Genomic DNA, 13905 nt, shown 5'->3' on the forward strand with positions numbered 1-13905 from the left:
CAGCTACCCTGCTCATTCCCCAAGAAGGAGTTTGTGTTTGAAGGTTTAGTTCACACCAGGCAAATGGCTCCCCGGGAAGATAAACGATAGCCTAATGAGGTTTTGCCTTCCCTGGAGTGAAATCTTACTCCTTCCTTTAAAAGCAGGTGAATGCCAATATCTAGGCAAGATTTGGGCCCAGCTTCCACATTTACAGACTTCCAGGAATACAGAACCTATTGGAAGCCTTGGGCTGTGATTTGGAGTGGCCTCTTGGTGACATTGATTTCTGCTGTGGTTTCATGGGTAGTAAGCAATATATGGTAGGAATGTGGCTCTTGGCTCCCTCTAGAACACAAATAGAGGCAGCTTTTGTAGAACCAGAAACCCAGGATGGAATCTTCCCTCCAGCCACAGCAGGCTGGCCTGCCTGAATAGCTCCAGCCAATTACAGATGTGGGGCTGGGATGCAGGCCCCAAAGATCTGGCCACAAAACTGAACGCTGCTGCGCCCCACTGTGAAGAGGAGACTAGGAGACAGCCCTTCTCCCTAGGTTCTGTGGGTACTCAAGCATCTCTCTAAACCAAGAATTGCCTGCCTGCAATTGAAAAAGATCTGGGGGAGGGGACCGGGCTCAGTCAGTGAAGTGCTTGCTGCACTAGCTCCTGGCCCTAAGCTTGACTTCCAGAACCCGCATAAACAACCGAATGGTGGCACATCCACAATCTCAGTGCTGGAGAGACAAGATAGGCGGACTCCAGGCTTCCCTGGACAGCCAGCTAGCCTAATCTGTGAGTCCCAGGTTCCAGTGAGAGCTTGGTCTCAAAAAACAAGATGGGTTAGGCAGTGGTGGTACATGCCTTTAATCCTAGTACTTGGGAGGTTCCATGCCCAGCCTGGTCTACAGAGTGAGTTCCAGGACAGCCAGGGATACACAGAGAAACCCTGTTTGGAAAAACCCAAACCAACACAACAACAACAACAAAAAAAACAAGATGTGCAACAGTTCCTGCAGAACAAACCCAGAAGCTGACTTCTGTTCTACACACACACACACACACACACACACACACACACACACACACACACACACACACGTACACACACTGTAAGCCAAAGGATGAGAGGAAGGAGCTGGATTGAGTGAGTGGGTCCAGGTGCAAGGGGAGGAGCTGTATTCCAGCCAGAGGCAACCTCAGGAGCAGATGCATGGAAGAACAGAAGCTATCAGAAACACAGTCTTGGCCAGCATGCCCCAAACCCATCTCCCACTGGCCTAGTCTTAAGGATTCCCCTCTGCTGTTTCAGATCCATTCTGCTGGGATGTCCCCTTGCCATGGTGGTTTGTTTTGTTTTGTTTTGTTTTTGTGGAACAATAATCATATTTATGTATTTGTTCTTCACTATTTTACTAGAGGGTATTTTCTCATCCTTAAATTACAGCTTGTAATTTATGGCTATTCTTTTACTTATTATTTACAAGTGCATTTACAAGCTTTCTTAACATGTAGGCTTGCGTGGGGATACTTGACTTACTGACAGTTTTACTGCACTGAGGTCAGAGAATATGCCCTGTATACTGTCAGTTGGTTAGTGCTCTTTGGTGTTTCCTTTGTGTCTCTTGGTACACAGTTAATTCCTGTAAGTATGGACTTGAACAGCTGCTTATTCAGGAGGCAAGTTATAGAATTAGCCTTGGTGTCCCTAGACAGATGAATGGATAAAGAAAATGTCACATGTATTTACAGTGGGGTTTTATTTAGCCATAAAGAATGAAATCATGTCATGTGAAGAAAAATGCATGACACGGGAGATCATGGTAAGCAAAATAAGCCAGGAAAGCAAATACCATGATGTCTGTCATATGGAGAAACTAGGTATTTGTGAGACATGAAAAAAGGAAGGGATCTGGGAAAAAGACTGCTAGAGAGTGGAGGAGGGGAAAGAGAGGGTGAGAATGGGTCGATTTGATCAAAGTACATGACACACTTGTATGAAAATGTCACAACGAAACCTTTTCTTTATACAGTGGATGTGCGCTAATAAAACAAAAAACAAACAGGAAAGCTATTTTTTTCTGCTATGTAAGCCTCCATAGTGAACTGGGACTCACAGCTTCTCTATGCTTTGCTTTTTTTGTTGATGTCATTTAAACATTTGTAAGAGAAGTTGCTAAAATTTTATTGTGGATTATCAACAATACCATTTTGAAAATAAATTTTGCATTTTTTTGAGACAATGTCTCTCTCTCAGGTTGGCCTTGAACTCACCATAACCCTACCTCAGCCCTGTGAGGGCTAGAATTAAAGGTGTACCACAATTGGCTAACTTTTCCAGTGTTTGCTTTATATATTTTGCAGATATGTCATAAAGTACATATAGGTTTAGGATAATGATCACATTATTGGGAGATTGTTTTCTCTGTCAATATTGTCCATGTTTTGTATTAAGATTTATTTTATTTCAATAACAAGTACTTACTTATTGATATTGCTAAATCTGTTTCTTTTAGTTAGTATCAACTACTGTATTTTTTCCTAATTAAAAAAAGATTCAGCTTTACGTGTGTGTGTGTGTGTGTGTGTGTGTATGTGTGTGTGTGCCATGTGTTTATGGTTGCCCAAGAAGACCCCTGGAGCTTGGAGCCTCAAATTGTTGTGAGCTGCCTGATGTGGATCTTGGGAACCAAATCCAAGTCCTCTGCAAGAACAACAAGAACTCTTTTTTTGTTTGTTTGTTTGTTTTGTTTTGTTTTTCGAGACAGGGTTTCTCTGTATTGTTTTGGAGCCTGTCCAGGAACTCACTCGGTAGAACAGGCTGGTCTCGAACTCACAGAGATCCGCCTGCCTCTGCCTCCCGAGTGCTGGGATTAAAGGCATGTGCCACCACCACCCGACTGAACAACAAGAACTCTTAAGTGCTGAGCTGTCTCTCGACCCTAATTTTGTTGCTGCTGTTGTTGTTTTTAATGTCTGTTTGCTTTTTTTTGAGACCAGGTTTCACTACGAAGCCTTGCCTAGCCTGGGATTCACTATGCAGATCAGGTTAGCCTTGAACTCAAAGAGACCTGTCTACCTCTGCTGGGATCAAAGGTATGTGTGATTGTGTTCAGCGTCACTCCTGATTTCTTTATCTTAAATCTTTTCCTGTGCTTTGTTTTTGACAAGTCTTTTGTGAGTAGATATTAGCTGGATTCTAGGTCTTAGCCCAGTGCCTAATACAAAAGACGTGTTCATAAAGTATTTGTTTCTAGTCATTAAGCTTAGTCTGGAAATTTCTCCTTTATTCGGTGTGTCTACCTGTGTGTGTGTGTGTGTGTGTGTGTGTGTTTGTATGTGAGAGTACATGTAGCAGGTTAATCTATTTATATTTGTGATTATTGACATAATTTATACATACCCCTTTAACATTTATTGATTTTTTTCTTTCAAAACATTTACTATTATGATGACGATGACGATGGCAGGGGTGCCAGTGCATACCTGGATCAGAGAAAAACTTTATGTCATCTGTCCTCTCCTTCTACCTTTATGTCGGTTCTGGACATCAAAGTCTGGTGATCAGGTTTATGTGACAGGGCCTCCACCCTCTGAGACATCTTGTCAGCCGGATTCTAGTCAGCAGACCTTGTTATATCTCTGTGTGACAAAACACAGAAATGCAGATGAATGTGCCTGAGCCTGGGCACAAGTTGTAGGCAGGAGAAAGACAAGAGCACGGATGTGGGCAATGACTCCCGAAATCTCCCCAAATGCAATGTCCCACAAGCTGAATGATGTCTATCAGCTCTTTCAAAGTACTCATCCAAGCTGATCACTTACCATGTTTGGTTATGCTTCCTTTCCCAGCAGAAGAAATGGTTCAGCAGATAAAACATACACTTTCCTGTGCAAGCATGGGACCTGAGTTCAAAACCCCAGCAGCCGTGTATAAAAGCCAGGCATGCTGTATGTGCCTGTAACTCCAGAGCTTAGGTAGGTGGAGGCAGGAGGATTTCTGAAGCTTGTTGGCTGGAGCCCAGGCACAGTGAGAACTCCTGTCTCAAGGGAACCAGGTGAAAAACAATAGGGCAAGCCACCTAATATCTCTCTCTGACCTCCATGCCCACACGGACACCTGCACCTATGCATGTGCAACACACACACACACACACACACACACACACACACACACACGAGAGCAATAGTTCTTTAAACCACCTCCACAAGCTGCTCCACAAATATTTGTTCTTTCTTCAAACAGCCTCTGCTACTGCCTTTGTCTCTCCCACTGGGTATTAGGGCTCCAAATGAGTGAGAGGCAATGTAGCTATTGTTTATTGGGACTCAAGACAGAGGCTTCTAGAGCAGTAGTAACTGTTACTACTAGGAACATTTGCAGAAGCTGGTGTCTGTAGAGCACGGCTATGAGGGAAGTTACCCATAATTCCACTGGCAGCTTCTGCTTCAGTGAACAATGTCCAGTAGAATGATAATCCCCATGTTCGTTGTCCTGCACATGTGCAGGGTACAGGTTTTTGTTTTGTTTGAAAGGGTATCAATCACTTTCAGGGTTAAAGGATGAAGGAAAGTTGGAAATTCCTAAAATGCTGTTTGGGAACTTTAAGCCATTTCCAGCTATCTACCAGCTGTGTGACAAGAGTATAGGCCATCGGTAGTCTTTTTCCAAAGTGGGGACCATTTGGCTCAGAACCACCTGGTTGGAGCATTATTAAAGTGCTACAATCAGCAGGCTGGGGAGATGGCTCAATTCATGAAGTACTTGCTATTGTAAGCAGGAGAACTTGTGTTTGATACATAGCACCCACACATATGAAAACAGGGTGTGTTAGTACATGCTTGCAATCCCAGACCCGAGGAGGTGGAGATGGGCAGATCCCTGGGGCTTACTGCCCAGCAAGTCTAGCCTTCTTGACAAGCTCCAGGTCCAAGTGAGACCCTGTCTCAAAAAACAAAGTGGGGTTGGGGAGTTGGCTCAGTGGCTGAGCATTAAACTTAGAGCTTGGGTTCTGAGGTGGGTGTGGCAGTCTGCCTGTAATTCTAGTTTTAGGTGGTAGAGACGGGATCCCGAGAGCATGTTGGCTAGTGAGAAGAGCGGTATATGTGAGTGAGTTCTGGGTTTGCATGGGAGACTCTACCTCATTAGATAATGTGGAAGAGTGATGGATGATGATCTCTAACATAAACCTCAGCCTCTACGTGCATGGGCACCAATGTGTATACATGAGCACCTACACACACACACACACACACACACACACACACACACACACACACACACACACCACTACACACACTCCACTATACATGTTCAATAGGTGACCCAGGTGAGTTGGGAGCTGAGTGTAAGCGGTTCTTGAAGGGTTCTCTGCATGTGTCTGAAGCACCCTGAGATGGAGCCAGGTGACAAGTGGCAGAATGCCCGTGGACAAGCAGTTCTGAGTACCTGCTCTCTGCTTGGCTTGCTGTATGACTGTGTGCAAGTCTTTTGCCCAGAGTGGTGTCTAAGAAGAGACATCTAGAACCTCTCAGTGGAGGAACAGGACCAGAGTGACTTGAGCATGTATGCTTGTCTTTTGGTGGTACAGAGGTTGGGGGGGGCAGAAATCAATGTCAGGTGTTCAATCAGTCTCCATATCATTTTTGAGTCAGGATCTCTCACAACCTGGAGCTCACTGATTCTACTAGGCTGGATGGATAGAACACCCCTGAGGTCTGCCTGACTTTACCTCCCCAGAGCTGGATTACAGCTATGTGGTACTGTTGCCACACTCTGCTTTTGACGTAAGCACTGGGGACCTGAAGTCAGGTCAAGAACTTTATCAGATGAGCCATGTCTCCAGCCTTAGTTATAGCTTATTCTTATCGCATGTTTACTGTGAGCCAGACCAGACTGTGAAGACTCATGTATATGCGCACATTTTTACATCATATCCCTGTGGGACTGCGCTTCAATATTCTCAGTTTACAGATTAGAGACTCCAGGCAAGGTTAAGGTCACAGCCAGTGACAGGTGAAAAGTTTGCAAGCTCATACAGGCAGTCCACAGAGTCCTCCTCTACAGTGAAGATCCACCCCCCCACTCCCCCCCCGTGAGTCATAGAAATCCTCCTGGCTTTTGGAAATACCAGATTCATCATAGAAGCCTGACCGTGAGGCAAACATGGAAGTTGTCAAAATAGGTGACAGGTAGAAACATAGAAATGTACGTAAGGAGCATTAAGCCGAGATCCCAATAAACTCCTGAATCTTACCACCCCAGGGAACATAGTCCTATCCACTCTACATGGCTAAACTCTGTGACATAGAGGAGAGAATTTAGTTACCCAGGTAGGTAGGGAAGTGGGGACAGGGCTACATATCACTTTGTCCTCTCTATCCAGCATGTTCTAGGGACAATGGCTCTAAATAAAACGTTTTTAGAGCTCTAGAATCAGAAATAGGGTCCTTCTTGTTGAGTTTCTTTTCTTTTCCTTTTCCTTTTGTTTTCTTCCTCTTTCTTCTTGCCCCCACCCCCACCCCAGACAGGGTTTCTCTGTGTAACAGCCCTGGCTGGTCTGGAACTCCATCTGTAGTCTAGGCTGTCCTCAAACTCACTGAGATCTGCCCGCCTCTGCCATCTGAGTGCTGGGATTAAAGGCGTGCGCCACCACCACCACACTGCTTATTGAGAGTTTCTAAGGCACCTTTGGTTTGCTTAATTTTGTGGAGCTGGGGCTCAGGTCTGGAGCCCCATAGAGTGTTAGACCAGCAACTGTCTCACTGACCTAAGCCCCCAGCCCCCAAGGCACATTTGGGAAGTGGCAAGGGACACAGGAAGTCCCAGTCAGTTCCCTTCCCAGGAGAACTGGTAGCTAGTTGGATAAATCCCAGGGCTTAATTTGGCTCCAGGCAGACTTGAGGCCACAGATGGATGATGGAAAAGCAAGTCCTAGGGGAGGGTTAGAGTGCAGTAAGTGACGTCTCTTGGTCTTGGACCACCCTGGGGCTAAGTTGTGCATGGAAGTAAAGGCCCTGTGCACATGCCTTCCTGGCTTTTTCATGTGCTTTCCTGGGTCTCATGCCATCATGGGAAGTTCTCCCTTCTCTAGCCTCTAGCTGGGGCCTTTCTTTGTAGTCTCAGGATTGTCATCCCTGCACTCAGCAGGTTCCTAGGCAGCTCTTGGGGAGGCTCCCAGGGAATCACACCCACCTTGCCCCAAAGCAAGCTCCTCCTCTTCTTACTCCTCTGCCTTTTATCTTTACCCTTGGTAATGGGCCCAGCCTTCACCAAGCTCTTCAGTGGTTTCTGTCACTCACGAAACCAGATCCGTCTGTCTACCATAACCCATGAAATCCCTCTTCTCTGATAGTTTGATTGCCCTCCAGAGCCCTAGTCCTCACAGCTTCCCCTTCCAGGGGAGGTTCTCCCTCCTAGGCATCCTATGTCCATACTCTCTTTGCATAATAGAGTGTGTCCTGTGCGTGTCCCATTGGACACTAAGCTGCTAGTGTTTTGTAAAACTGACACACACTAGAGTCATCTGAGAAGAAGGGACCTCAACTGAGAAAATGTCTTCATCAGATTGACCTATCAGCAAGCCTGTGGGGCATTTCTTGATTGATGGTTGATGTGGGAGGGCCCAGCCCACTGTAGGTAGTAGATGGTCCTGGGCAGGCGACCACAGATGCTATAAGAGCAGGCAGAACTAAGGCATGGGGAACAAGTCAGGCTGCAGCGTTTCTTCATGGTCTGCCTCTAGGTTCCTGTCCTGACATCCCTCAAATAAGCCTTTCCTCCCAAAGTTGTTTTAGGTCAGTGTTTTATCATAGTAATAGAAATCATAGTAAGCCATCTCAAGAGAATGTGCCCTGGCAAAGATGCTCAGCTCAGTGAGGGTTTCCACTGCCCAGAAACACCCCAGTGTTGAGCTGAACACATTCCCATGGTAAATGACTACAGAGTTCTGGGGGGTGGGCCTGTAGTTTGGAGCAGGTCAGGATTTTTATCCAGAACAAGGGCACGCATGGTGTAGGAAGGACAAAAGCCTGGAGAAATTTGCTGGATGCCATGTAGCCCATAACAGTGTGTGGGCGTATGTAATGTATATGTGTGCATATTTGTGTATCCATGTGTGTACATGTATCACGTGTGTGTTTCTCAGTAATGTATATGCTCCTCTGTGATGTTTGGTAACTTGCACCCTTCTGTCCTGGATTCTGCTTCAACTTATTGCCTACCTGTGAGCTCAGGACTCTCCATTTGCTCTGATCATCCCACCAACACCTCATTTAATGGAACAGCCAAACAACACAAGCCTTCTTATGGCTCCAAATGTCCTCCTCTGACTGTCCTGGGGAGCATGAAAGAGGAGAGGTGTATTTCTGACCTTACGTCTCTGGAGCATGGTTCCTGAACCTCCATCAGGACCACCTGGGGGCAGACAGTTCAACGTCCAGTTCTGGGCTCCATTTCAGACTGTCTGCTTTGGAGTCTTCTAGGCTGAAAACTGGGGCCTCCGTATTTAATAAGTACTTTTGAGAGTTTAAAAAACATTATGGGACCAGAATGGAAGCAGAGTTTCGGGACCAAATGACCACTGATATCATGATATGAGTGAGCGTACTGTGTAATAACTCCCATCCTTTGTGACAAAATGTATCGAAGACTTAACTATGTTTGCAGCACATGTTTAAGTCATTTATGCTTTAGTTCATTTGTTCTCTGTATCAGCCTCATAGCGCTGGTGCTGCTATATCATCTTTATTTACCAGATGAGGAAATGGGGTGGGAGTCACTTGGGGAGATGGCTCAGTCTACAAGGCACTTGTTTTACAAGCTTTTCCCCAGAACCCACATGAAAAAGTCAGGTTAGGCATGGTATACATTTGTAATATCATTGCCAAGGAGGTGGAGACAGACACATCCCAGGGGCTGGCTAGCCGGCTAGCCTAGCTAAATTGGTGAATTCCAGGTTAGTGAGAGTGGCTCACTAAACAAGGGAGGGGTGGTAAGATGGCTCAGTGGATAAAAAAAGAGTTTGCTATACAAGCCTGGTGACCGGAGTCTCATCCTTGGAACACACAGGAAGGTGGGAGAAGAGAATGAACCCTACTAAGCTGTCATCTGATCTCATGCTGTGTCATGTGCATCTAACCATATATCATGCATACATGCACACACGCACATATGTACATGCAATAATAATAAACAAATATTTAAAAATCCAAGGTAGACAGCATCTTGAAGAATGATATTCAAGGTTATTCCCACATGCACATTCTCTGTCTCTGTTTCTCTCTCTCTCTCTCTCTCACACACACACACAGTGAACACAGAGATGTGATGTAGGTTTCTTGAGGTCCCCTAGGAAGTAAAGAGCTGAGGTTCTGAGTCTGTTCTTAGCTATGATATGCAAGAGACCAGCATCCCTCAGCATGCACGTGCTGCTACAAGCTATGGGTAACAAGTAAATGCTCATCAATGGTAGAATTGAAAACAGACACAATGGGGCTGTCTGATTATCCTCTCCATTCAGAGAATGTTAGTTCTGTGCCATCAATAACTCACCCATTTTCCTAATATCCCGGGAAGTGGTCCTGGAGTCACTAGTGCCCTTGATTCTGCAGATAAGGATGTAAAGTTGGGGATAACCATTTCTCTTCAGCTGGTGGCCTGGGAGCCATTTACCTTGGCACAGGATGTGCACTCTGAGGTTCTAATGCTGCCTTCAGGGTTCTGTGATGGAAGGGGAGGGAGGTTATCTGACTTCATCTACAAGGTTTGCCCCTGTGACTTCTATAAACCTCACACTGGCGAGGTTTGGTGGGGGGTGGGGGTAGAAGTTGGCCCCACTGTAGAGTATGGCTCTCATTTGGTGGCAGACACCCTGTGGGCCGCTGCAGCCCACTGAAGAATTGCTCCTAGGGCCTGTGTGTTTTCTGAAGTCCTGAGCAGGCAGAATGGGCACACAGCGCTAGCTTTCCAGAGGCCCCGCCCAGAGCCAAGACAGGGGCGGGTCTCTGCTGAAACTGCTTTCCCATTCTGACTTTGACCTCACACAAGCTGCTTACAGACTAACTGTATCGCCTTTCTCTGGGAAATACAGAACGACCTGACTTCCTCTCAGCTTTTCTCCCTGCATTGCAGAGGATCGTTCTTGGGGCCTCACCATGTGACACTGGGCCATGGGGCCACTTCACCCCGTGAGACTTCCTAAAACCTTGATGAGGAATTCAAGTGAGGGTCTTGTGAGAAGAGGAAAATAACCATCCCACATAGCCCTTGAGAATGGGGGCTCACTTGGAATCCTGCTTCTGTCTCATGGAATGTGAGGCTGCACTTACCTACAGTGAGAGAATCCCAGGCCTGCCTAACTGGCCAGGGAGGGGGCTACTCTTCCCTTCTTGGTGGTTCTGGGAATAGAACCCAGTTCCTCACACATACTAGGCAAGTGACCTATCATTGAGCTATAGCCTCGATCCTCTTACTTTCTTTCATTATTTTTTCTTTTTTTTGGTGTTTTGAGACAGGGTTTTTCTGTATTGTTTTGGAGGCTGTCCTGGAACTCGCTCTGCAGTCCAGGCTGGCCTGGAACTCACAGAGATCCGCCTGCCTCTGCCTCCTGAGTGCTGGGATTAAAGGTGTGTGCCATCGACACCTGGCTTTCTTTCTCTTTCTTATTTTGAGACAGAGTCTCACTTAGTTGTTCAAATTGGTCATGAACTCACTCTGTAGCTCAGGTATGTCTTGAGCTTTTGATCCTTCCAAGTTGCTGGGCTTACAAGTCTTTGCCACGAGATCCACCTTGGAGGGATCTCCCTTTAATGGAGAGAGATGGAGGGATAAATTGGTACCCAGGATTAGGCAGGGAGTTAGTGACAGATTCCCAACAAGAGTCAAACACAGGGGTCTTTCTTTCCCTGACCTATCTCTGTGATTTAGAACTGGTCTAGGGAGTCAGTTAGCTATATTACTATTAAAACAGAGTTTCCGGTGTTCACTGTCTGAGCTGTCACCAGAAACCATGTGGAAGCCCACGATCTGTGCTCCTGCTGACTGTAAAGAGCAAAGAGGCTACTTTTGCAGTGATATGGATGACTGCAGATGCACAGTTGAGAAAGAGGGACATGGAAGGCCTCGGCGACAATCCCATCCTCCTCCCTCCCCTCAATTAACAGCCTAAACAGGAAGCCGTGGAAGAGAACTCCTGAGAAGTGTGATAAGAATGCCGAAGTGCAGCTCTCCACACTTGATGGTTTGTGGTGGGGGCAGTGCCGGAGGGGAAGGACTCAGCTCTATTAAGAGAGTTTGACCATGCTCCAGTGAGGATACAGATAACACAAACTGGGTTTTTTGGGGGGAGGGAGGTGCTTACATGGAAGGACTGGGCAGTGATTGTGATTGGGGTATATGATGTAAAATTCCCAAAGAATCAGAAAAAATACTATATTGAAACAAACAAACCATGGCTCCCATTGCATTTTCTTGGTTGTCATAACTACTGTTTCCAGTGCCAAGGGAAACATCCCTGAAAAGTTTGAATTGTTCTTGCTTTTTTATTTTCTTTTAAAACTCAACTCCAGAAAAATATCTGAGATGCGATGACTTAGCAGGATTGTTCTTTTGTGATCCTGTTCTCTAAGTGTTGGGTAAAGGATACATTTCATATGGTTGGGGATGGTAACTCAGTAGAATGCTTGCCTAGAAGGCACAAAGCCCTGCGTTTGATCCTTAGAACTGTATAAACTGGGCATGGTGGCACACACCAGTAATCCTAGCAAGTAAAGGCATGGGCCCTGCCTGGGCTACATGAGCTACTAGCTGAGAGAGAGAGAGAGAGAGAGAGAGAGAGAGAGAGAGAGAGAGAGAGAGAGAGAGAGAGAGAGAGTCTCTGCACAACTCTTCTCAAAGGCACAGGGAGGTGCAGTGCAGATGTGGTATTGTCTGTGCTCAATAAACAGTGGAAGACTCAGCCCTCAGCTGGGGAGTTAGGCTTGACTGAGCTCTGGTCTGAAGCAGGCAGCACTAGCCAGCTTCGTTTCTCTTGCACAATGGGAAATCAAATACCTTGTCCCAGACAGCAAAGCCAGGCCCGCTGTGTGGTACTGGAGCCTCATTCCCTTGAGAAGAGGCTGAAGGACAGTGACCTCCCCCTGGGCTTACACCTCCAGACAGTAGCGTTCGAAGAGTGCCAGAGGGAAGGAAGGAGGCCTTGATAATGTCCGTCCCAGCTCTTTAACATTGCTGAACTTGTGCCCAATTGGACCTTGGACTCACTGATATGAGACTTGGTTGTAAACTAGGCTAACAAACATCAGGGAAACTGCGGGAGGGGGAGTGAGTTATGATACAATATAGGAGGGAAACCACAAAGCGAAATGCAGCACACGCACTGTGCCCAGCTCTAGCGGTATAGCTGACTCCATGCCAAAGCTCAGAAGGGATGCTGAGAAAGGTGGCTGGTGGAACCAATAGCCCAAGTGTCTCAGAGGAAGAAATGTGGGAGGGAGAGATTCAAGGAATGTGTATAGCAAAATAAAAACCAAGCAGATGTGAAGCAACATCAGCTATGAAGAAATCCAACTGTAAATCTTATCAAAAATAGTCATTGGGCAGAGCAGTGGTGGCGCACACCTTTAATCCCAGATGAGGCAGGTAATCTCTGTGAGTTGGAGGCCAGTCTGGTCTACAGAGTAAGTTCCAGAACATCCAAGGCTACACAGAGAAAACCGTACTTGAATAACAAAAAATAGTTACTGGATTAGCTCAATGGTCAGGAAAGAGTTTAATTGGGGGCTGCTGAACACAATGAATGAGATAATAGAGTACCTAGAAACATGCAAAAAGCTTTAAAACTGCAAGAAGTACTCAGGCCTGAAGGGGACATCTCTATCACCCTCTGCAAGGCTCATGAAACACTCTGAAGAGGGGATAGCAAGGATATCAGAGCTGGACACCCCTCCGTCCCCAACCCCCACCATCCCACATGCATGCACCCCACCCCCATACACACACATACACACACTCACACATACACACACTCACACACTCACTCACACACAGTCACACATACATACTCACACACACACACCCCACACAAGAGAACCAGAGCAGTGGGAAGTAGACAATTGAGGGCAAAGGCTGGACTGAGTCTGATCAGAATACATCATACACATGTATGCAGTTGTTAAAAATAAATTTCAACAAACGCAAGCGATCCCTCATTCAAGAAGGGAGTTTTCTCAAGATGAGGCTTAGCCACTGCAATCCAGATCTTCTGACCCTGAGATTGCCCCCAAATGTGGAGACCTCTATTGTAAAGTTTGTGGTAGTGGGGGATTGTGTTATAACTTTCCCCTACTAAAACTAAATAAAGAGAATAAAGTGCAAGAGAGATAATTTAGTTTGACTGAGTGTATGTAGGACATATTGAATTGAATGAGTCCTGGAGGAAGAGACAACAGAAATTCCTCGAAGAGATCATAACAGTGTTTTTCCTTCTGGATTTGAAATCAGTACCAATTGGACAGTATAATACAGTTCTTCCCATGTGTACCTGTGTGCAGCTCACGTTTATTGCCAATGTGAGGCACACATGTGTATGGCTATCTAAGCTGTCTTATTCACTGGTCACCTCTGTGACACGTGTGACAATCAGACGAGGCTACTGGCTGGGGATGGTGGAGAAGCTTGTTCAATGTCAGATGGTCAAAAGTGGTGTAGGTGCTTCTGTCTCAGGTCAAAACCTCCCAATCCTGGTTGTGTTTGACTCCTCTAGGATTCTCCCAGTTTTTGTTCTGAAAGTCCCACGTGTTGGGCAAGCCCCTCGGTCCCCGGCAAACTGAATAGTGGGCCACTCTAGGTCAACTTCCTAAACCCTGGAATTTGACAGATGGCTGCTTGAATTCCATCTCTACAATTCATTGGCTATGTGTGTGCTTCCA

The 13905-nt window shown here is 46.1% G+C and overlaps 1 non-coding gene across 1 annotated transcript; it reads left to right on the forward strand.

The window, feature by feature from the left end:
- Window positions 1-13157: 13157 nt before the first annotated feature.
- On the forward strand, window positions 13158-13321 carry LOC121137708. Its single transcript, XR_005875018.1, has one exon. It is a non-coding gene; the product is annotated as a U1 spliceosomal RNA (small nuclear RNA).
- Window positions 13322-13905: the final 584 nt, after the last annotated feature.

Source organism: Mesocricetus auratus, unplaced genomic scaffold, assembly GCF_017639785.1.
Source record: "Mesocricetus auratus isolate SY011 unplaced genomic scaffold, BCM_Maur_2.0 Super-Scaffold_100691, whole genome shotgun sequence".
NCBI classification, from domain to species: Eukaryota; Metazoa; Chordata; class Mammalia; order Rodentia; family Cricetidae; genus Mesocricetus; species Mesocricetus auratus.